Below are 23,002 nucleotides of genomic sequence, written 5' to 3'. Positions count from 1 at the left end.
TAAGCTACTGCGACCTGCAAGCCTATTCTAAGGGGCATTTAAACCCTCTTGTTAAGATCCTGCGACTTGCATGTCTCTTCCAAGGGGGATTTAAACCGTCTTGTTAAGCTACTGCTACCTGCACGTCTCTTCCAAGGGGCATTTAAACCGTCTTACTAAGCTACTGCGACCTGCTCGTCTCTTCCAAGGGGCATTTAAACCGTCTTGTTATGGTACTGCGACCTGCACTTCTCTTCAAAGGCGCATTTAAACCTTCTTTTTAAGCTACTGCTACTTAATCGTCTTTTCCAAGGCGCAATTAAACTATCTTGTTAAGCTACTGTAACCTCCACCACTTTTCCAAGGGGCATTTAAAACATCTTGTTAAGCTACTGTGACTTGCACGTCTCTTCCAAGGGGCTTTTAAACTGTCTTGTTAAGCTACTGCGACCTGCACGTCTCTTCCAAGGGGCATTTAAACCGTCTTGTTAAGCCTCTGCGACCTGCACGTCTCTTCCAAGGGGCATTTAAACAGTCTTGTTAAGCTACTGCGACCTGCATGTCTCTTCCAAGGGGCATTTAAACCGTCTTGTTAAGCTACTGCGACCTCCACCGCTCTTCCAATGGGCATTTAAACCATCTTGTTAAGCTACTGCGACCTGCACGTCTCTTCCAAGGGGCATTTAAACCCTCTTGTTAAGCGCCTGCAACCTGCACGTCTCTTGAAAGGGGCATTTAAACCCTCTTGTTAAGCTACTGCGACCTGCACGTCTCTTCCAAGGGGCATTTAAACTGTCTTGTTAAGCAACTGCGACCTCCACCTCTCTTCTAAGGGGCATTTAAACCATCCTATTAAGCTACTGCGACCTGCACATCTCTTCCAAGTGGCATTTAAACCATTTTATTAAGCTACTGCGACCTGCACGTCTCTTCCAAGGGGCATTTAAACTGTCTTGTTAAGCTACTGCGACCTCCACCGCTCTTCCTAGGGTCATTTAAACAGTCTTTTTAAGCTACTGCGACCTGCACGTCTCTTCCAAGGTGCATTTAAATCGTCTTTATAAGCTACTGCGACCTGCTCGTCTCTTCCAAGGTGCATTTAAACCGCCTTGTTAATCTACTGTAACCTCCACCACTTTTCCAAGGGGCATTTAAACCGTCTTGCTAAGCTGCTGCGACCTGCACGTCTCTTCCAAGGGGCATTTAACCGTCTTGTTAAGCTACTGCGACCTGCATGTCTCTTTCATGGGGCATTTAAACCATCTTGTTAAGCCACTGCGACCTGCACGTCTCTTCCAGGGGTCATTTAAACCGTCTTGTTAAGCTGCTGCGACCTGCACTTCTCTTCCAAGGGGCATTTAAACCATCTTGTTAAGCTACTGCGACCTCCACCGCACTTCCAACCTGGAAATTAAACAGTCTTGTTAAGCTACTGCGACCTGTTCATCTCTGTCAAGGGGCATTTAAACTGTCTTGTTAAGCTACTGCGACCTCCACCGCTCTTCCAAGGGGCATTTAAACCGTGTTGTTAACCTACTGCGACCTGCACTTCTCTTCCAAGGGACATTTAAACCGTCTCGTTAAGCTACTGTAACTTGCACTTCTCTTCCAAGGGGCATTTAAACCGTCTTGTTAAGCTACTGTAACCTCCACCACTTTTCCACGGGGTATTTAAACCGTCTTGTTAAGCTACTGCGACCTTCACGTCTCTTCCAAGGGGCATTTAAACCATCTTATTAAACTACTGCGACCTGCACGTCTCTTCCATGGGGCATTTAAACTGTCTTGTTAAGCTACTGCGACCTGCAAGCCTATTCTAAGGGGCATTTAAACCCTCTTGTTAAGATCCTGCGACCTGCATGTCTCTTCCAAGGGGGATTTAAACCGTCTTGCTAAGCTTCTGCGACCTGCTCGTCTCTTCCAAGGGGCATTTAAACCGTCTTGTTAAGCCTCTGCGATCTGCACGTCTCTTCCAAGGGGCATTTAAACAGTCTTGTTAAGCTACTGCGACCTGCATGTCTCTTCCAAGGGGCATTTAAACTGTCTTGTTAAGCTACTGCGACCTCCACCGCTCTTCCAATGGGCATTTAAACCATCTTGTTAAGCTACTGCGACCTGCACGTCTCTTCCAAGGGGCATTTAAACCCTCTTGTTAAGCGCCTGCAACCTGCACGTCTCTTGAAAGGGGCATTTAAACCCTCTTGTTAAGCTACTGTGACCTGCACGTCTCTTCCAAGGGGCATTTAAACTGTCTTGTTAAGCAACTGCGACCTCCACCTCTCTTCTAAGGGGCATTTAAACCATCCTATTAAGCTACTGCGACCTGCATGTCTCTTCCAAGTGGCATTTAAACCATCTTATTAAGCTACTGCGACCTGCACATCTCTTCCAAGTGGCATTTAAACCATCTTATTAAGCTACTGCGACCTGCACGTCTCTTCCAAGCGGCATTTAAACTGTCTTGTTAAGCTACTGCGACCTCCACCGCTCTTCCTAGGGGCATTTAAACTGTCTTGTTAAGCTACTGCGACCTGCACGTCTCTTCCAAGGGGCATTTAAACCGTCTGGTTAAGCTACTGCGACCTGCAAGCCTATTCCAAGGGGCATTTAAACACTCTTGTTAAGCTACTGCGACCAGCACGTCTCTTCCAAGGGGGATTTAAACCGTCTTATTAAGCTACTGTGACCTGCTCGTCTCTTCCAAGGGGCATTTAAACCGTCTTGTTAAGCTACTGTAACCTCCACCACTTTTCCAAGGGGCATTTAAACCGTCTTATTAAGCTACTGCGACATGCACGTCTCTTCCAAGGTGCATTTAAACCTTCTTGTTAAGCTACTTTGACCTGCTCGTCTCTTCCAAGGGGCATATAAACCGTCTGGTTAAGCTACTGCGACTTGCACTTCTCTTCCAACGGGCATTTAAACCGTCTTGTTAAGCTACTGAGACCTGAACGTCTCTTCCAAGGGACATTTAAACCGTCTTGGTAAGCTAATGCGACCAGCAAGCCTTTTCCAAGGGGCATTTAAACCCTCTTGTTAAACTAATGCGACCTGCACATCTCTTCCAAGGGGCATTTAAACCGTCTTGTTAAGCTACTGTAAATTGCACGTCTCTTCCAAGGGGCATTTAAACCATCTTGTTAAGCTACTGTAACCTCCACCACTTTTCCACGGGGCATTTAAACCGTCTTTTTAAGCTACTGCGACCTGCACGTCTCTTACAAGGTGCATTTAAACCGTCTTGTTAAGCTACTGCGATCTGCACGTCTTTTTAGGCTGCTGAGACCTGCATGTCTCTTCCAAGGGGCATTTAAACCATCTTGTTAAGCTACTGCCACCTCCACCGCTCTTCCAAGGGGCATTTAAACCGTCTTGTTAAACTACTGTGACCAGCACGTCTCTTCCAAGGCGCATTTATACCGTGTTTTTAAGCTACTGCGACTTGCACGTCTCTTCCAAGGGGCATTTAAACCGTCTTGTTAAGCTACTGCGACCTGCACGTCTCTTCCAAGGGGCATTTAAACGGTCTTGTTAAGCCACTGCTACCTGCACGTCTCTTCAAAGTGGCATTTAAGCCATCTTGTTAAGCTACTGCGACCTGCATGTCTATTCCAAGGGGCATTTAAACTGTCTTGTTAAGCTACTGCAACCTCCACCGCACTTCCAAGGGGCATTTAAACCGTCTTGTTAAGCTACTGCGACCTGCACGTCTTTTTAAGCTGCTGCGACCTGCATGTCTCTTCCAAGGGGCATTTAAACAGTCTTGTTAAGCTGCTTCGACCTGCATGTTTCTTCCAAGTGGCATTTAAACTGTCTTGTTAAGCTACTGCGACCTCCACCGCTCTTCCAAGGTGCATTTAAACTGTCTTGTTAAGCTACTGCGACCTGCATGTCTCTTACAAGTGGCATTTAAATCGTCTTGGTAAGCTACTGCGACCTGCAAGCCTCTTCCAAAGGGCATTTAAACCCTCTTGTTAAGCTCCTGCGACCTGCACGTCTCTTCCAAGGGGCATTTAAACTGTCTTCTTAAGCTACTGCGACCTGCACGTCTCTTCCAAGGGGCATTTAAACTGTCTTGTTTAGCTTCGGAGAACTGCGCGTGTCTTCTAAGGGGCATTTAAACAGTCTTGTTAAGCTACTGCGACCTGCATGTCTCTTCCAAGGGGCATTTAAAACGTCTTGTTAAGCTACTGCGACCTCCACGTCTCTTCCAAGGGGCATTTAAATCGTCTTGTTAAGCAGCTGTGACCTGCATGTCTCTTCCAAAGTGCATTTAAACCATCTTGTTAAGCTACTGTGACCTTCACCGCACTTCCAAGGGGCATTTAAACTGTCTTGTTAAGCTACTGCGACCTGCACGTCTCTTTCAAGGGGCATTTAAACTGTCTTGTTAAGCTAAAGCGACCTCCACCGCTCTTCCAAGGGACATTTAAACTGTCTTGTTAAGCTACTGCGACCTGCACGTCTCTTCCAAGTGGCATTTAAACCGTCTTGTTAAGCTACTTTTACCTGCACGTCTCTTTCAAGGGGCAGTTAAACAGTCTTGTTAAGCTACTGCGACCTCCACCGCTCTTCCAAGGGGCATTTAAACCGTCTTGTTAAGCTACTGCGAACTGCACGTCTCTTCCAAGGGGCATTTAAACTGTCTTGTTAAGCTACTGTGACCTCCACCTCTCTTCCAAGAGGCATTTAAACTGTCTTATTAAGCTACTGCGACCTGCATGTCTTTTCCAAGGGGCATTTAAACTGTCTTGTTAAGCTACTGCGACCTCCACCACTCTTCCAAGGGGCATTTAAACTGTCTTGTTAAGCTACGGCGACCTGCACGTCTCTTCCAAGTGTCATTTAAACCGTCTTGTTAAGATACTGCGACCTGCACGTCTCTTCCAAGGGTCATTTAAACTGTCTTGTTAAGCTACTGCGACCTCCACCTCTCTTCCAAGGGGCATTTAAAACATCTTATTAAGCTACTGCGACCTGCACATCTCTTCCAAGAGGCATTTAAACCGTCTTATTAAGCTACTTCAACCTGTACGTCTCTTCCAAGGGGCATTTAAACTGTCTTGTTAAGCTACTGCGACCCCCACCGCTCTTCCAAGGGGCATTTAAACCGTCTTGTTAAGCTACTGCGACCTGCACGTCTCGTCCAAGGGGCATTTAAACCGTCTTGGTAAGCTACTGCGACCTGCAAGCCTATTCCAAGGGGCCATTTAAACCATCTTGTTAAGCTACTGCGTCCTGCACGTTTCTTCCAAGGGGGATTTAAACCGTCTTGTTAAGCTACTGCGACCTGCACGTCTCTTCCAAGGGCCATTTAAACCGTCTTGTTAAGCTACTGCGACCTGCACGTCTCTTCCAAGGCGCATTTAAACCGTCTTTTTAAGCTACTGCTACCTGCACGTCTCTTCAAAGTGGCATTTAAGCCGTCTTGTTAAGCTACTGCGACCTGCAGGTCTTTTCCAAGGGGCATTTAAACTGTCTTGTTAAGCTACTGCAACCTCCACCGCACTTCCAAGGGGCATTTAAACCGTCTTGTTAAGCTAATGCGACCTGCACGTCTTTTTAAGCTGCTGCGACCTGCATGTCTCTTCCAAGGGGCATTTAAACCGTCTTTTTAAGCTAATGCGACCTGCACGTCTCTTGAACGGGGCATTTAAACCCTCTTGTTAAGCTACTGCGACCTGCACGTCTCTTCCAAGGGGCATTTAAACTGTCTTGTTAAGCTACTGCGACCTCCACCTCTCTTCCAAGGGGCATTTAAACCGTCTTATTAAGCTACTGCGACCTCCACCTCTCTTCCAAGGGGCATTTAAACCGTCTTATTAAGCTACTGCGACCTCCACCTCTCTTCCAAGGGGCACTTAAACCGTCTTGTTAAGCTACTGCGACCTGCACGTCTCTTCCAAGGGGGATTTAAAACGTCTTGTTAAGCTACTACGACCTGCACGTCTCTTCCAAGGGGCATTTAAACCGTCTTGTTAAGCTACTGTGACCTGCTCGTCTCTTCCACGGGGCATTTAAACTGTCTTGTTAAGCTACTGTAACCTCCACCACTTTTCCAAGGGGCATTTAAACCGTCTTGTTAAGCTACTGCGACCTGCACGTCTCTTTCAAGGGGCATTTAAACCGTCTTGCTAAGCTACTGCGACCTGAAAGTCTCTTCCAAGGGGCATTTAATCCTTCTTGCTAAGCTACTGCGACCACCAAGCCTATTCCAAGGGGCATTTAAACCCTCTTGTTAAGCTACTGCGACCTGCACATCTCTTCCAAGGGGCATTTAAACCGTCTTGGTAAGCTACTGCGAACAGCAAGCCTATTCCAAGGGGCATTTAAACCCTCTTGTTAAGCTACTGCGACCTGCACATCTCTTCCAAGTGGGATTTAAACCGTCTTGTTAAGCTACTGCGACCTGCACGTCTCTTCCAAGGGGCATTTGAACCGTCTTGTTAAGCTACTGCGACCTGCTCGTCTCTTCCAAGGGGCATTTAAACGATCTTGTTAAGCTACTGCGACCTGCAAGCCTCTTCTAAGGGGCATTAAAACGGTCTTGTTAAGCTACTGCGACCTGCATATCTCTTCCAAGGAGCATTTAAACCATCTTTTTAAGCTACTGCGACCTGCACATCTCTTCCAAGGGGCATTTAAACCGTCTTGGTAAGCTACTGCGACCAGCAAGCCTATTCCAAGGTGCATTTAAACCCTCTTGTTAAGCTACTGCGACCTGCACATCTCTTCCAAGTGGGATTTAAACCGTCTTGTTAAGCTTCTGCGACCTGCACGTCTCTTCCAAGGGGCATTTAAACCGTTTTGTTAAGCCTCTGCGACCTGCAAGTCTCTTCCAAGGGGCATTTAAACAGTCTTGTTAAGCTACTGCGACCTGCATGTCTCTTCCAAGGGGCATTTAAACCATCTTGTTAAGCTACTGCGACCTCCACCGCTCTTCCAATGGGCATTTAAACCATCCTGTTAAGCTACTGCGACCTGCACGTCTCTTCCAAGGGGCATTTAAACCCTCTTGTTAAGCTACTGCGACCTGCATGTCACTTGAAAGGGGCATTTAAACCCTCTTGTTAAGCTACTACGACCTGCACGTCTCTTCCAAGGGGCATTTAAACTGTCTTGTTAAGCAACTGCGACCTCCACCTCTCTTCTAAGGGGCATTTAAACCATCCTATTAAGCTACTGCGACCTGCACATCTCTTCGAAGTGGCATTTAAACCGTCTTATTAAGCTACTGCGACCTGCACGTCTCTTCCAAGGGGCATTTAAACTGTCTTGTTAAGCTACTGCGACCTCCACCGCTCTTCCTAGGGGCATTTAAACTGTCTTGTTAAGCTACTGCGACCTGCACGTCTCTTCCAAGGGGCATTTAAACCATCTGGTTAAGCTACTGCGACCTGCAAGCCTATTCCAAGGGGCATTTAAACACTCTTGTTAAACTACTGCGACCTGCACGTCTCTTCCAAGGGGGATTTAAACCGTCTTATTAAGCTACTGTGACCTGCTCTTCTCTTCCAAGGGGCATTTAAACCGTCTTGTTAAGCTACTGTAACTTCCACCACTTTTCCAAGGGGCATTTAAACCGTCTTATTAAGCTACTGCGACATGCACGTCTCTTCCAAGGTGCATTTAAACCTTCTTGTTAAGCTACTTTGACCTGCTCTTCTCTTCCAAGGGGCATTTAAACCGTCTTGTTAAGCTACTGTAACCTCCACCACTTTTCCAAGGGGCATTTAAACCGTCTTGTTAAGCTACTGCGACCTGCACTTCTCTTCCAACGGGCATTTAAACCGTCTTGTTAAGCTACTGAGACCTGAACGTCTCTTCCAAGGGGCATTTAAACCGTCTTGGTAAGCTACTGCGACCAGCAAGCCTATTCCAAGGGGCATTTAAACCCTCTTGTTAAGCTACTGCGACCTGCACATCTCTTCCAAGTGGGATTTAAACCGTCTTGTTAAGCTACTGCGACCTGCACGTCTCTTCCAAGGGGCATTTGAACCGTCTTGTTAAGCTACTGCGACCTGCTCGTCTCTTCCAAGGGGCATTTAAACCATCTTGATAAGCTACTGCGACCTGCAAGCCTCTTCTAAGGGGCATTAAAACGGTCTTGTTAAGCTACTGCGACCTGCATATCTCTTCCAAGGAGCATTTAAACCATCTTTTTAAGCTACTGCGACCTGCACATCTCTTCCTAGGGGCATTTAAACCGTCTTGGTAAGCTACTGCGACCATCAAGCCTATTCCAAGGTGCATTTAAACCCTCTTGTTAAGCTACTGCGACCTGCACATCTCTTCCAAGTGGGATATAAACCGTCTTGTTAAGCTACTGCGACCTGTACGTCTCTTCCAAGGGGCATTTAAACCATTTTGTTAAGCCTCTGCGACCTGCAAGTCTTTTCCAAGGGGCATTTAAACAGTCTTGTTAAGCTACTGCGACATGCATGTCTCTTCCAAGGGGCATTTAAACCGTCTTGTTAAGCTACTGCGACCTCCACCGCTCTTCCAATGGGCATTTAAACCATCTTGTTAAGCTACTGCGACCTGCACGTCTCTTGAAAGGGGCATTTAAACCCTCTTGTTAAGCTACTGCGACCTGCACGTCTCTTCCAAGGGGCATTTAAACTGTCTTATTAAGCAACTGCGACCTCCACCTCTCTTCTAAGGGGCATTTAAACCATCCTATTAAGCTACTGCGACCTGCACATCTCTTCCAAGTGGCATTTAAACCGTCTTATTAAGCTACTGCGACCTGCACGTCTCTTCCAAGGGGCATTTAAACCGTCTGGTTAAGCTACTGCGACCTGCAAGCCTATTCCAAGGGGCATTTAAACACTCTTGTTAAGCTACTGCGACCAGCACGTCTCTTCCAAGGGGGATTTAAACCGTCTTATTAAGCTACTGTGACCTGCTCGTCTCTTCCAAGGGGCATTTAAACCGTCTTGTTAAGCTACTGTAACCTCCACCACTTTTCCAAGGGGCATTTAAACCGTCTTATTAAGCTACTGCGACATGCACGTCTCTTCCAAGGTGCATTTAAACCTTCTTGTTAAGCTACTTTGACCTGCTCGTCTCTTCCAAGGGGCATATAAACCGTCTGGTTAAGCTATTGCGACTTGCACTTCTCTTCCAACGGGCATTTAAACCGTCTTGTTAAGCTACTGAGACCTGAACGTCTCTTCCAAGGGACATTTAAACCGTCTTGGTAAGCTAATGCGACCAGCAAGCCTTTTCCAAGGGGCATTTAAACCCTCTTGTTAAACTAATGCGACCTGCACATCTCTTCCAAGGGGCATTTAAACCGTCTTGTTAAGCTACTGTAAATTGCACGTCTCTTCCAATGGGCATTTAAACCATCTTGTTAAGCTACTGTAACCTCCACCACTTTTCCACGGGGCATTTAAACCGTCTTTTTAAGCTACTGCGACCTGCACGTCTCTTACAAGGTGCATTTAAACCGTCTTGTTAAGCTACTGCGATCTGCACGTCTTTTTAGGCTGCTGAGACCTGCATGTCTCTTCCAAGGGGCATTTAAACCATCTTGTTAAGCTACTGCCACCTCCACCGCTCTTCCAAGGGGCATTTAAACCGTCTTGTTAAACTACTGTGACCAGCACGTCTCTTCCAAGGCGCATTTATACCGTGTTTTTAAGCTACTGCGACTTGCACGTCTCTTCCAAGGGGCATTTAAACCGTCTTGTTAAGCTACTGCGACCTGCACGTCTCTTCCAAGGGGCATTTAAACGGTCTTGTTAAGCCACTGCTACCTGCACGTCTCTTCAAAGTGGCATTTAAGCCATCTTGTTAAGCTACTGCGACCTGCATGTCTATTCCAAGGGGCATTTAAACTGTCTTGTTAAGCTACTGCAACCTCCACCGCACTTCCAAGGGGCATTTAAACCGTCTTGTTAAGCTACTGTAACTTCCACCACTTTTCCAAGGGGCATTTAAACCGTCTTATTAAGCTACTGCGACATGCACGTCTCTTCCAAGGAGCATTTAAACCTTCTTGTTAAGCTACTTTGACCTGCTCTTCTCTTCCAAGGGGCATTAAACCGTCTTGTTAAGCTACTGTAACCTCCACCACTTTTCCAAGGGGCATTTAAACCGTCTTGTTAAGCTACTGCGACCTGCACTTCTCTTCCAACGGGCATTTAAACCGTCTTGTTAAGCTACTGAGACCTGAACGTCTCTTCCAAGGGGCATTTAAACCGTCTTGGTAAGCTACTGCGACCAGCATGCCTATTCCAAGGGGCATTTAAACCCTCTTGTTAAGCTACTGCGACCTGCACATCTCTTCCAAGTGGGATTTAAACCGTCTTGTTAAGCTACTGCGACCTGCACGTCTCTTCCAAGGGGCATTTGAACCGTCTTGTTAAGCTACTGCGACCTGCTCGTCTCTTCCAAGGGGCATTTAAACCATCTTGATAAGCTACTGCGACCTGCAAGCCTCTTCTAAGGGGCATTAAAACGGTCTTGTTAAGCTACTGCGACCTGCATATCTCTTCCAAGGAGCATTTAAACCATCTTTTTAAGCTACTGCGACCTGCACATCTCTTCCAAGGGGCATTTAAACCGTCTTGGTAAGCTACTGCGACCATCAAGCCTATTCCAAGGTGCATTTAAACCCTCTTGTTAAGCTACTGCGACCTGCACATCTCTTTCAAGTGGGATTTAAACCGTCTTGTTAAGCTACTGCGACCTGCACGTCTCTTCCAAGGGGCATTTAAACCATTTTGTTAAGCCTCTGCGACCTGCAAGTCTCTTCCAAGGGGCATTTAAACAGTCTTGTTAAGCTATTGCGACTTGCATGTCTCTTCCAAGGGGCATTTAAACCGTCTTGTTAAGCTACTGCGACCTCCACCGCTCTTCCAATGGGCATTTAAACCATCTTGTTAAGCTACTGCGACCTGCACGTCTCTTCCAAGGGGCATTTAAACCCTCTTGTTAAGCTACTGCGACCTGCATGTCTCTTGAAAGGGGCATTTAAACCCTCTTGTTAAGCTACTGCGACCTGCACGTCTCTTCCAAGGGGCATTTAAACTGTCTTATTAAGCAACTGCGACCTCCACCTCTCTTCTAAGGGGCATTTAAACCATCCTATTAAGCTACTGCGACCTGCACATCTCTTCCAAGTGGCATTTAAACCGTCTTAATAAGCTACTGCGACCTGCACGTCTCTTCCAAGGGGCATTTAAACCGTCTGGTTAAGCTACTGCGACCTGCAAGCCTATTCCAAGGGGCATTTAAACACTCTTGTTAAGCTACTGCGACCAGCACGTCTCTTCCAAGGGGGATTTAAACCGTCTTATTAAGCTACTGTGACCTGCTCGTCTCTTCCAAGGGGCATTTAAACCGTCTTGTTAAGCTACTGTAACCTCCACCACTTTTCCAAGGGGCATTTAAACCGTCTTATTAAGCTACTGCGACATGCACGTCTCTTCCAAGGTGCATTTAAACCTTCTTGTTAAGCTACTTTGACCTGCTCGTCTCTTCCAAGGGGCATATAAACCGTCTGGTTAAGCTACTGCGACTTGCACTTCTCTTCCAACGGGCATTTAAACCGTCTTGTTAAGCTACTGAGACCTGAACGTCTCTTCCAAGGGACATTTAAACCGTCTTGGTAAGCTAATGCGACCAGCAAGCCTTTTCCAAGGGGCATTTAAACCCTCTTGTTAAACTAATGCGACCTGCACATCTCTTCCAAGGGGCATTTAAACCGTCTTGTTAAGCTACTGTAAATTGCACGTCTCTTCCAAGGGGCATTTAAACCATCTTGTTAAGCTACTGTAACCTCCACCACTTTTCCACGGGGCATTTAAACCGTCTTTTTAAGCTACTGCGACCTGCACGTCTCTTACAAGGTGCATTTAAACCGTCTTGTTAAGCTACTGCGATCTGCACGTCTTTTTAGGCTGCTGAGACCTGCATGTCTCTTCCAAGGGGCATTTAAACCATCTTGTTAAGCTACTGCCACCTCCACCGCTCTTCCAAGGGGCATTTAAACCGTCTTGTTAAACTACTGTGACCAGCACGTCTCTTCCAAGGCGCATTTATACCGTGTTTTTAAGCTACTGCGACTTGCACGTCTCTTCCAAGGGGCATTTAAACCGTCTTGTTAAGCTACTGCGACCTGCACGTCTCTTCCAAGGGGCATTTAAACGGTCTTGTTAAGCCACTGCTACCTGCACGTCTCTTCAAAGTGGCATTTAAGCCATCTTGTTAAGCTACTGCGACCTGCATGTCTATTCCAAGGGGCATTTAAACTGTCTTGTTAAGCTACTGCAACCTCCACCGCACTTCCAAGGGGCATTTAAACCGTCTTGTTAAGCTACTGCGACCTGCACGTCTTTTTAAGCTGCTGCGACCTGCATGTCTCTTCCAAGGGGCATTTAAACAGTCTTGTTAAGCTGTTCGACCTGCATGTTTCTTCCAAGTGGCATTTAAACTGTCTTGTTAAGCTACTGCGACCTCCACCGCTCTTCCAAGGTGCATTTAAACTGTCTTGTTAAGCTACTGCGACCTGCACGTCTCTTACAAGGGGCATTTAAATCGTCTTGGTAAGCTACTGCGACCTGCAAGCCTCTTCCAAAGGGCATTTAAACCCTCTTGTTAAGCTCCTGCGACCTGCACGTCTCTTCCAAGGGGCATTTAAACTGTCTTCTTAAGCTACTGCGACCTGCACGTCTCTTCCAAGGGGCATTTAAACTGTCTTGTTTAGCTTCGGAGAACTGCGCGTGTCTTCTAAGGGGCATTTAAACAGTCTTGTTAAGCTACTGCGACCTGCATGTCTCTTCCAAGGGGCATTTAAAACGTCTTATTAAGCTACTGCGACCTCCACGTCTCTTCCAAGGGGCATTTAAACCGTCTTGTTAAGCAGCTGTGACCTGCATGTCTCTTCCAAAGTGCATTTAAACCATCTTGTTAAGCTACTGTGACCTTCACCGCACTTCCAAGGGGCATTTAAACTGTCTTGTTAAGCTACTGCGACCTGCACGTCTCTTTCAAGGGGCATTTAAACTGTCTTGTTAAGCTAAAGCGACCTCCACCGCTCTTCCAAGGGACATTTAAACTGTCTTGTTAAGCTACTGCGACCTGCACGTCTCTTCCAAGGGGCATTTAAACCGTCTTGTTAAGCTACTGCGATCTGCACGTCTCTTCCAAGTGGCATTTAAACCGTCTTGTTAAGCTACTTTTACCTGCACGTCTCTTTCAAGGGGCAGTTAAACAGTCTTGTTAAGCTACTGCGACCTCCACCGCTCTTCCAAGGGGCATTTAAACCGTCTTGTTAAGCTACTGCGAACTGCACGTCTCTTCCAAGGGGCATTTAAACTGTCTTGTTAAGCTACTGTGACCTCCACCTCTCTTCCAAGAGGCATTTAAACTGTCTTATTAAGCTACTGCGACCTGCATGTCTTTTCCAAGGGGCATTTAAACTGTCTTGTTAAGCTACTGCGACCTCCACCACTCTTCCAAGGGGCATTTAAACTGTCTTGTTAAGCTACGGCGACCTGCACGTCTCTTCCAAGTGTCATTTAAACCGTCTTGTTAAGATACTGCGACCTGCACGTCTCTTCCAAGGGTCATTTAAACTGTCTTGTTAAGCTACTGCGACCTCCACCTCTCTTCCAAGGGGCATTTAAAACATCTTATTAAGCTACTGCGACCTGCACATCTCTTCCATGAGGCATTTAAACCGTCTTATTAAGCTACTTCAACCTGTACGTCTCTTCCAAGGGGCATTTAAACTGTCTTGTTAAGCTACTGCGACCCCCACCGCTCTTCCAAGGGGCATTTAAACCGTCTTGTTAAGCTACTGCGACCTGCACGTCTCGTCCAAGGGGCATTTAAACCGTCTTGGTAAGCTACTGCGACCTGCAAGCCTATTCCAAGGGGCCATTTAAACCATCTTGTTAAGCTACTGCGTCCTGCACGTTTCTTCCAAGGGGGATTTAAACCGTCTTGTTAAGCTACTGCGACCTGCACGTCTCTTCCAAGGGCCATTTAAACCGTCTTGTTAAGCTACTGCGACCTGCACGTCTCTTCCAAGGCGCATTTAAACCGTCTTTTTAAGCTACTGCTACCTGCACGTCTCTTCAAAGTGGCATTTAAGCCGTCTTGTTAAGCTACTGCCACCTGCAGGTCTATTCCAAGGGGCATTTAAACTGTCTTGTTAAGCTACTGCAACCTCCACCGCACTTCCAAGGGGCATTTAAACCGTCTTGTTAAGCTAATGCGACCTGCACGTCTTTTTAAGCTGCTGCGACCTGCATGTCTCTTCCAAGGGGCATTTAAACCGTCCTTTTAAGCTAATGCGACCTGCACGTCTCTTGAACGGGGCATTTAAACCCTCTTGTTAAGCTACTGCGACCTGCACGTCTCTTCCAAGGGGCATTTAAACTGTCTTGTTAAGCTACTGCGACCTCCACCTCTCTTCCAAGGGGCATTTAAACCGTCTTATTAAGCTACTGCGACCTCCACCTCTCTTCCAAGGGGCATTTAAACCGTCTTATTAAGCTACTGCGACCTCCACCTCTCTTCCAAGGGGCACTTAAACCGTCTTGTTAAGCTACTGCGACCTGCACGTCTCTTCCAAGGGGGATTTAAAACGTCTTGTTAAGCTTCTACGACCTGCACGTCTCTTCCAAGGGGCATTTAAACCGTCTTGTTAAGCTACTGTGACCTGCTCGTCTCTTCCACGGGGCATTTAAACTGTCTTGTTAAGCTACTGTAACCTCCACCACTTTTCCAAGGGGCATTTAAACCGTCTTGTTAAGCTACTGCGACCTGCACGTCTCTTTCAAGGGGCATTTAAACCGTCTTGCTAAGCTACTGCGACCTGAAAGTCTCTTCCAAGGGGCATTTAATCCTTCTTGCTAAGCTACTGCGACCACCATGCCTATTCCAAGGGGCATTTAAACCCTCTTGTTAAGCTACTGCGACCTGCACATCTCTTCCAAGGGGCATTTAAACCGTCTTGGTAAGCTACTGCGAACAGCAAGCCTATTCCAAGGGGCATTTAAACCCTCTTGTTAAGCTACTGCGACCTGCACATCTCTTCCAAGTGGGATTTAAACCGTCTTGTTAAGCTACTGCGACCTGCACGTCTCTTCCAAGGGGCATTTGAACCGTCTTGTTAAGCTACTGCGACCTGCTCGTCTCTTCCAAGGGGCATTTAAACCGTCTTGTTAAGCTACTGCGACCTGCAAGCCTCTTCTAAGGGGCATTAAAACGGTCTTGTTAAGCTACTGCGACCTGCATATCTCTTCCAAGGAGCATTTAAACCATCTTTTTAAGCTACTGCGACCTGCACATCTCTTCCAAGGGGCATTTAAACCGTCTTGGTAAGCTACTGCGACCAGCAAGCCTATTCCAAGGTGCATTTAAACCCTCTTGTTAAGCTACTGCGACCTGCACATCTCTTCCAAGTGGGATTTAAACCGTCTTGTTAAGCTACTGCGACCTGCACGTCTCTTCCAAGGGGCATTTAAACCGTTTTGTTAAGCCTCTGCGACCTGCAAGTCTCTTCCAAGGGGCATTTAAACAGTCTTGTTAAGCTACTGCGACCTGCATGTCTCTTCCAAGGGGCATTTAAACCGTCTTGTTAAGCTACTGCGACCTCCACCGCTCTTCCAATGGGCATTTAAACCATCTTGTTAAGCTACTGCGACCTGCACGTCTCTTCCAAGGGGCATTTAAACCCTCTTGTTAAGCTACTGCGACCTGCATGTCTCTTGAAAGGGGCATTTAAACCCTCTTGTTAAGCTACTACGACCTGCACGTCTCTTCCAAGGGGCATTTAAACTGTCTTGTTAAGCAACTGCGACCTCCACCTCTCTTCTAAGGGGCATTTAAACCATCCTATTAAGCTACTGCGACCTGCACATCTCTTCGAAGTGGCATTTAAACCGTCTTATTAAGCTACTGCGACCTGCACGTCTCTTCCAAGGGGCATTTAAACTGTCTTGTTAAGCTACTGCGACCTCCACCGCTCTTCCTAGGGGCATTTAAACTGTCTTGTTAAGCTACTGCGACCTGCACGTCTCTTCCAAGGGGCATTTAAACCATCTGGTTAAGCTACTGCGACCTGCAAGCCTATTCCAAGGGGCATTTAAACACTCTTGTTAAACTACTGCGACCTGCACGTCTCTTCCAAGGGGGATTTAAACCGTCTTATTAAGCTACTGTGACCTGCTCTTCTCTTCCAAGGGGCATTTAAACCGTCTTGTTAAGCTACTGTAACTTCCACCACTTTTCCAAGGGGCATTTAAACCGTCTTATTAAGCTACTGCGACATGCACGTCTCTTCCAAGGTGCATTTAAACCTTCTTGTTAAGCTACTTTGACCTGCTCTTCTCTTCCAAGGGGCATTTAAACCGTCTTGTTAAGCTACTGTAACCTCCACCACTTTTCCAAGGGGCATTTAAACCGTCTTGTTAAGCTACTGCGACCTGCACTTCTCTTCCAACGGGCATTTAAACCGTCTTGTTAAGCTACTGAGACCTGAACGTCTCTTCCAAGGGGCATTTAAACCGTCTTGGTAAGCTACTGCGACCAGCAAGCCTATTCCAAGGTGCATTTAAACCATCTTGATAAGCTACTGCGACCTGCAAGCCTCTTCTAAGGGGCATTAAAACGGTCTTGTTAAGCTACTGCGACCTGCATATCTCTTCCAAGGAGCATTTAAACCATCTTTTTAAGCTACTGCGACCTGCACATCTCTTCCAAGGGGCATTTAAACCGTCTTGGTAAGCTACTGCGACCATCAAGCCTATTCCAAGGTGCATTTAAACCCTCTTGTTAAGCTACTGCGACCTGCACATCTCTTCCAAGTGGGATTTAAACCATCTTGTTAAGCTACTGCGACCTGCACGTCTCTTCCAAGGGGCATTTAAACCATTTTGTTAAGCCTCTGCGACCTGCAAGTCTCTTCCAAGGGGCATTTAAACAGTCTTGTTAAGCTACTGCGACAAGCATGTCTCTTCCAAGGGGCATTTAAACCGTCTTGTTAAGCTACTGCGACCTCCACCGCTCTTCCAATGGGCATTTAAACCATCTTGTTAAGCTACTGCGACCTGCACGTCTCTTCCAAGGGGCATTTAAACCCTCTTGTTAAGCTACTGCGACCTGCATGTCTCTTGAAAGGGGCATTTAAACCCTCTTGTTAAGCTACTGCGACCTGCACGTCTCTTCCAAGGGGCATTTAAACTGTCTTATTAAGCAACTGCGACCTCCACCTCTCTTCTAAGGGGCATTTAAACCATCCTATTAAGCTACTGCGACCTGCACATCTCTTCCAAGTGGCATTTAAACCGTCTTATTAAGCTACTGCGACCTGCACGTCTCTTCCAAGGGGCATTTAAACTGTCTTGTTAAGCTACTGCGACCTCCACCGCTCTTCCTAGGGGCATTTAAACTGTCTTGTTAAGCTACTGCGACCTGCACGTCTCTTCCAAGGGGCATTTAAACCATCTGGTTAAGCTACTGCGACCTGCAAGCCTATTCCAAGGGGCATTTAAACACTCTTGTTAAACTACTGCGACCTGCACGTCTCTTCCAAGGGGGATTTAAACCGTCTTATTAAGCTACTGTGACCTGCTCTTCTCTTCCAAGGGGCATTTAAACCGTCTTGTTAAGCTACTGTAACTTCCACCACTTTTCCAAGGGGCATTTAAACCGTCTTATTAAGCTACTGCGACATGCACGTCTCTTCCAAGGTGCATTTAAACCTTCTTGTTAAGCTACTTTGACCTGCTCTTCTCTTCCAAGGGGCATTTAAACCGTCTTGTTAAGCTACTGTAACCTCCACCACTTTTCCAAGGGGCATTTAAACCGTCTTGTTAAGCTACTGCGACCTGCACTTCTCTTCCAACGGGCATTTAAATCGTCTTGTTAAGCTACTGAGACCTGAACATCTCTTCCAAGGGGCATTTAAACCATCTTGGTAAGCTACTGCGACCAGCAAGCCTTTTCCAAGGGGCATTTAAACCCTCTTGTTAAACTAATGCGACCTGCACATCTATTCCAAGGGGCATTTAAACCCTCTTGTTAAGCTACTGCGACCTGCACGTCTCTTCCAAGGGGCATTTAAACTGTCTTGTTAAGCTACTGCGACCTCCACCTCTCTTCCAAGGGGCATTTAAACCGTCTTATTAAGCTACTGCGACCTCCACCTCTCTTCCAAGGGGCATTTAAACCGTCTTATTAAGCTACTGCGACCTCCACCTCTCTTCCAAGGGGCACTTAAACCGTCTTGTTAAGCTACTGCGACCTGCACGTCTCTTCCAAGGGGGATTTAAAACGTCTTGTTAAGCTTCTACGACCTGCACGTCTCTTCCAAGGGGCATTTAAACCGTCTTGTTAAGCTACTGTGACCTGCTCGTCTCTTCCACGGGGCATTTAAACTGTCTTGTTAAGCTACTGTAACCTCCACCACTTTTCCAAGGGGCATTTAAACCGTCTTGTTAAGCTACTGCGACCTGCACGTCTCTTTCAAGGGGCATTTAAACCGTCTTGCTAAGCTACTGCGACCTGAAAGTCTCTTCCAAGGGGCATTTAATCCTTCTTGCTAAGCTACTGCGACCACCATGCCTATTCCAAGGGGCATTTAAACCCTCTTGTTAAGCTACTGCGACCTGCACATCTCTTCCAAGGGGCATTTAAACCGTCTTGGTAAGCTACTGCGAACAGCAAGCCTATTCCAAGGGGCATTTAAACCCTCTTGTTAAGCTACTGCGACCTGCACATCTCTTCCAAGTGGGATTTAAACCGTCTTGTTAAGCTACTGCGACCTGCACGTCTCTTCCAAGGGGCATTTGAACCGTCTTGTTAAGCTACTGCGACCTGCTCGTCTCTTCCAAGGGGCATTTAAACCGTCTTGTTAAGCTACTGCGACCTGCAAGCCTCTTCTAAGGGGCATTAAAACGGTCTTGTTAAGCTACTGCGACCTGCATATCTCTTCCAAGGAGCATTTAAACCATCTTTTTAAGCTACTGCGACCTGCACATCTCTTCCAAGGGGCATTTAAACCGTCTTGGTAAGCTACTGCGACCAGCAAGCCTATTCCAAGGTGCATTTAAACCCTCTTGTTAAGCTACTGCGACCTGCACATCTCTTCCAAATGGGATTTAAACCGTCTTGTTAAGCTACTGCGACCTGCACGTCTCTTCCAAGGGGCATTTAAACCGTTTTGTTAAGCCTCTGCGACCTGCAAGTCTCTTCTAAGGGGCATTTAAACAGTCTTGTTAAGCTACTGCGACCTGCATGTCTCTTCCAAGGGGCATTTAAACCGTCTTGTTAAGCTACTGCGACCTCCACCGCTCTTCCAATGGGCATTTAAACCATCTTGTTAAGCTACTGCGACCTGCACGTCTCTTCCAAGGGGCATTTAAACCCTCTTGTTAAGCTACTGCGACCTGCATGTCTCTTGAAAGGGGCATTTAAACCCTCTTGTTAAGCTACTACGACCTGCACGTCTCTTCCAAGGGGCATTTAAACTGTCTTGTTAAGCAACTGCGACCTCCACCTCTCTTCTAAGGGGCATTTAAACCATCCTATTAAGCTACTGCGACCTGCACATCTCTTCGAAGTGGCATTTAAACCGTCTTATTAAGCTACTGCGACCTGCACGTCTCTTCCAAGGGGCATTTAAACTGTCTTGTTAAGCTACTGCGACCTCCACCGCTCTTCCTAGGGGCATTTAAACTGTCTTGTTAAGCTACTGCGACCTGCACGTCTCTTCCAAGGGGCATTTAAACCATCTGGTTAAGCTACTGCGACCTGCAAGCCTATTCCAAGGGGCATTTAAACACTCTTGTTAAACTACTGCGACCTGCACGTCTCTTCCAAGGGGGATTTAAACCGTCTTATTAAGCGACTGTGACCTGCTCTTCTCTTCCAAGGGGCATTTAAACCGTCTTGTTAAGCTACTGTAACTTCCACCACTTTTCCAAGGGGCATTTAAACCGTCTTATTAAGCTACTGCGACATGCACGTCTCTTCCAAGGTGCATTTAAACCTTCTTGTTAAGCTACTTTGACCTGCTCTTCTCTTCCAAGGGGCATTTAAACCGTCTTGTTAAGCTACTGTAACCTCCACCACTTTTCCAAGGGGCATTTAAACCGTCTTGTTAAGCTACTGCGACCTGCACTTCTCTTCCAACGGGCATTTAAACCGTCTTGTTAAGCTACTGAGACCTGAACGTCTCTTCCAAGGGGCATTTAAACCGTCTTGGTAAGCTACTGCGACCAGCAAGCCTATTCCAAGGTGCATTTAAACCATCTTGATAAGCTACTGCGACCTGCAAGCCTCTTCTAAGGGGCATTAAAACGGTCTTGTTAAGCTACTGCGACCTGCATATCTCTTCCAAGGAGCATTTAAACCATCTTTTTAAGCTACTGCGACCTGCACATCTCTTCCAAGGGGCATTTAAACCGTCTTGGTAAGCTACTGCGACCATCAAGCCTATTCCAAGGTGCATTTAAACCCTCTTGTTAAGCTACTGCGACCTGCACATCTCTTCCAAGTGGGATTTAAACCGTCTTGTTAAGCTACTGCGACCTGCACGTCTCTTCCAAGGGGCATTTAAACCATTTTGTTAAGCCTCTGCGACCTGCAAGTCTCTTCCAAGGGGCATTTAAACAGTCTTGTTAAGCTACTGCGACAAGCATGTCTCTTCCAAGGGGCATTTAAACCGTCTTGTTAAGCTACTGCGACCTCCACCGCTCTTCCAATGGGCATTTAAACCATCTTGTTAAGCTACTGCGACCTGCACGTCTCTTCCAAGGGGCATTTAAACCCTCTTGTTAAGCTACTGCGACCTGCATGTCTCTTGAAAGGGGCATTTAAACCCTCTTGTTAAGCTACTGCGACCTGCACGTCTCTTCCAAGGGGCATTTAAACTGTCTTATTAAGCAACTGCGACCTCCACCTCTCTTCTAAGGGGCATTTAAACCATCCTATTAAGCTACTGCGACCTGCACATCTCTTCCAAGTGGCATTTAAACCGTCTTATTAAGCTACTGCGACCTGCACGTCTCTTCCAAGGGGCATTTAAACTGTCTTGTTAAGCTACTGCGACCTCCACCGCTCTTCCTAGGGGCATTTAAACTGTCTTGTTAAGCTACTGCGACCTGCACGTCTCTTCCAAGGGGCATTTAAACCATCTGGTTAAGCTACTGCGACCTGCAAGCCTATTCCAAGGGGCATTTAAACACTCTTGTTAAACTACTGCGACCTGCACGTCTCTTCCAAGGGGGATTTAAACCGTCTTATTAAGCTACTGTGACCTGCTCTTCTCTTCCAAGGGGCATTTAAACCGTCTTGTTAAGCTACTGTAACTTCCACCACTTTTCCAAGGGGCATTTAAACCGTCTTATTAAGCTACTGCGACATGCACGTCTCTTCCAAGGTGCATTTAAACCTTCTTGTTAAGCTACTTTGACCTGCTCTTCTCTTCCAAGGGGCATTTAAACCGTCTTGTTAAGCTACTGTAACCTCCACCACTTTTCCAAGGGGCATTTAAACCGTCTTGTTAAGCTACTGCGACCTGCACTTCTCTTCCAACGGGCATTTAAATCGTCTTGTTAAGCTACTGAGACCTGAACATCTCTTCCAAGGGGCATTTAAACCATCTTGGTAAGCTACTGCGACCAGCAAGCCTTTTCCAAGGGGCATTTAAACCCTCTTGTTAAACTAATGCGACCTGCACATCTATTCCAAGGGGCATTTAAACCGTCTTGTTAAGCTACTGTAACTTGCACGTCTCTTCCAAGGGGCATTTAAACCATCTTGTTAAGATACTGTAACCTCCACCACTTTTCCACGGGGCATTTAAACCGTCTTTTTAAGCAACTGCGACCTGCACGTCTCTTACAAGGTGCATTTAAACCGTCTTGTTAAGCTACTTCGACCTGCATTTTTCTTCCAATGGGCATTTAACCGTCTTTTTAAGCCTCTTCGACCTGCACGTCTTTTCCTAGGGGAATTTAAACAGTCTTGTTAAGCTGCTTCGACCTGCATGTTTCTTCCAAGTGGCATTTAAACTGTCTTGTTAAGCTACTGCGACCTCCACTGCTCTTCCAAGGTGCATTTAAACTGTCTTGTTAAGCTACTGCGACCTGCACGTCTCTTACAAGGGGCATTTAAATCGTCTTGGTAAGCTACTGCGACCTGCAAGCCTCTTCCAAGGGGCATTTAAACCCTCTTGTTAAGCTACTGCGACCTGCACGTCTCTTCCAAGGGGCATTTAAACTGTCTAGTTTAGCTTCGGAGAACTGCGCGTCTCTTCTAAGGAGCATTTAAACAGTCTTGTTAAGCTACTGCGACCTGCATGTCTCTTCCAAGGGGCATTTAAAACGTCTTGTTAAGCTACTGCGACCTCCACGTCTCTTCCAAGGGGCATTTAAACCGTCTTGTTAAGCAGCTGTGACCTGCATGTCTCTTCCAAAGTGCATTTAAACCATCTTGTTAAGCTACTGCGACCTTCACCGCACTTCCAAGGGGCATTTAAACTGTCTTGTTAAGCTACTGCGACCTGCACGTCTCTTTCAAGGGGGATTTAAACTGTCTTGTTAAGCTAATCCGACCTCCACCGCTCTTCCAAGGGACATTTAAACTGTCTTGTTAAGCTACTGCGACCTGCACGTCTCTTCCAAGGGGCATTTAAACCGTCTTGTTAAGCTACTGCGACCTGCACGTCTCTTCCAAGTGGCATTTAAACCGTCTTGTTAAGCTACTTTTACCTGCACGTCTTTTTCAACGGGCAGTTAAACAGTCTTGTTAAGCTACTGCGACCTCCACCGCTCTTCCAAGGGGCATTTAAACCGTCTTGTTAAGCTACTGCGAACTGCACGTCTCTTCCAAGGGGCATTTAAACTGTCTTGTTAAGCTACTGCGACCTCCACCTCTCTTCCAAGAGGCATTTAAACCGTCTTATTAAGCTACTGCGACCTGCATGTCTCTTCCAAGGGGCATTTAAACTGTCTTGTTAAGCTACTGCGACCTCCACCACTCTTCCAAGGGGCAT

Source organism: Phyllobates terribilis, unplaced genomic scaffold (genome assembly GCF_046119375.1).
Source record: "Phyllobates terribilis strain yellow unplaced genomic scaffold, ASM4611937v1 Scaffold_21__1_contigs__length_20361869, whole genome shotgun sequence".
Classification (NCBI taxonomy): Eukaryota; Metazoa; Chordata; class Amphibia; order Anura; family Dendrobatidae; genus Phyllobates; species Phyllobates terribilis.
This window is presented reverse-complemented; position numbering follows the sequence as displayed.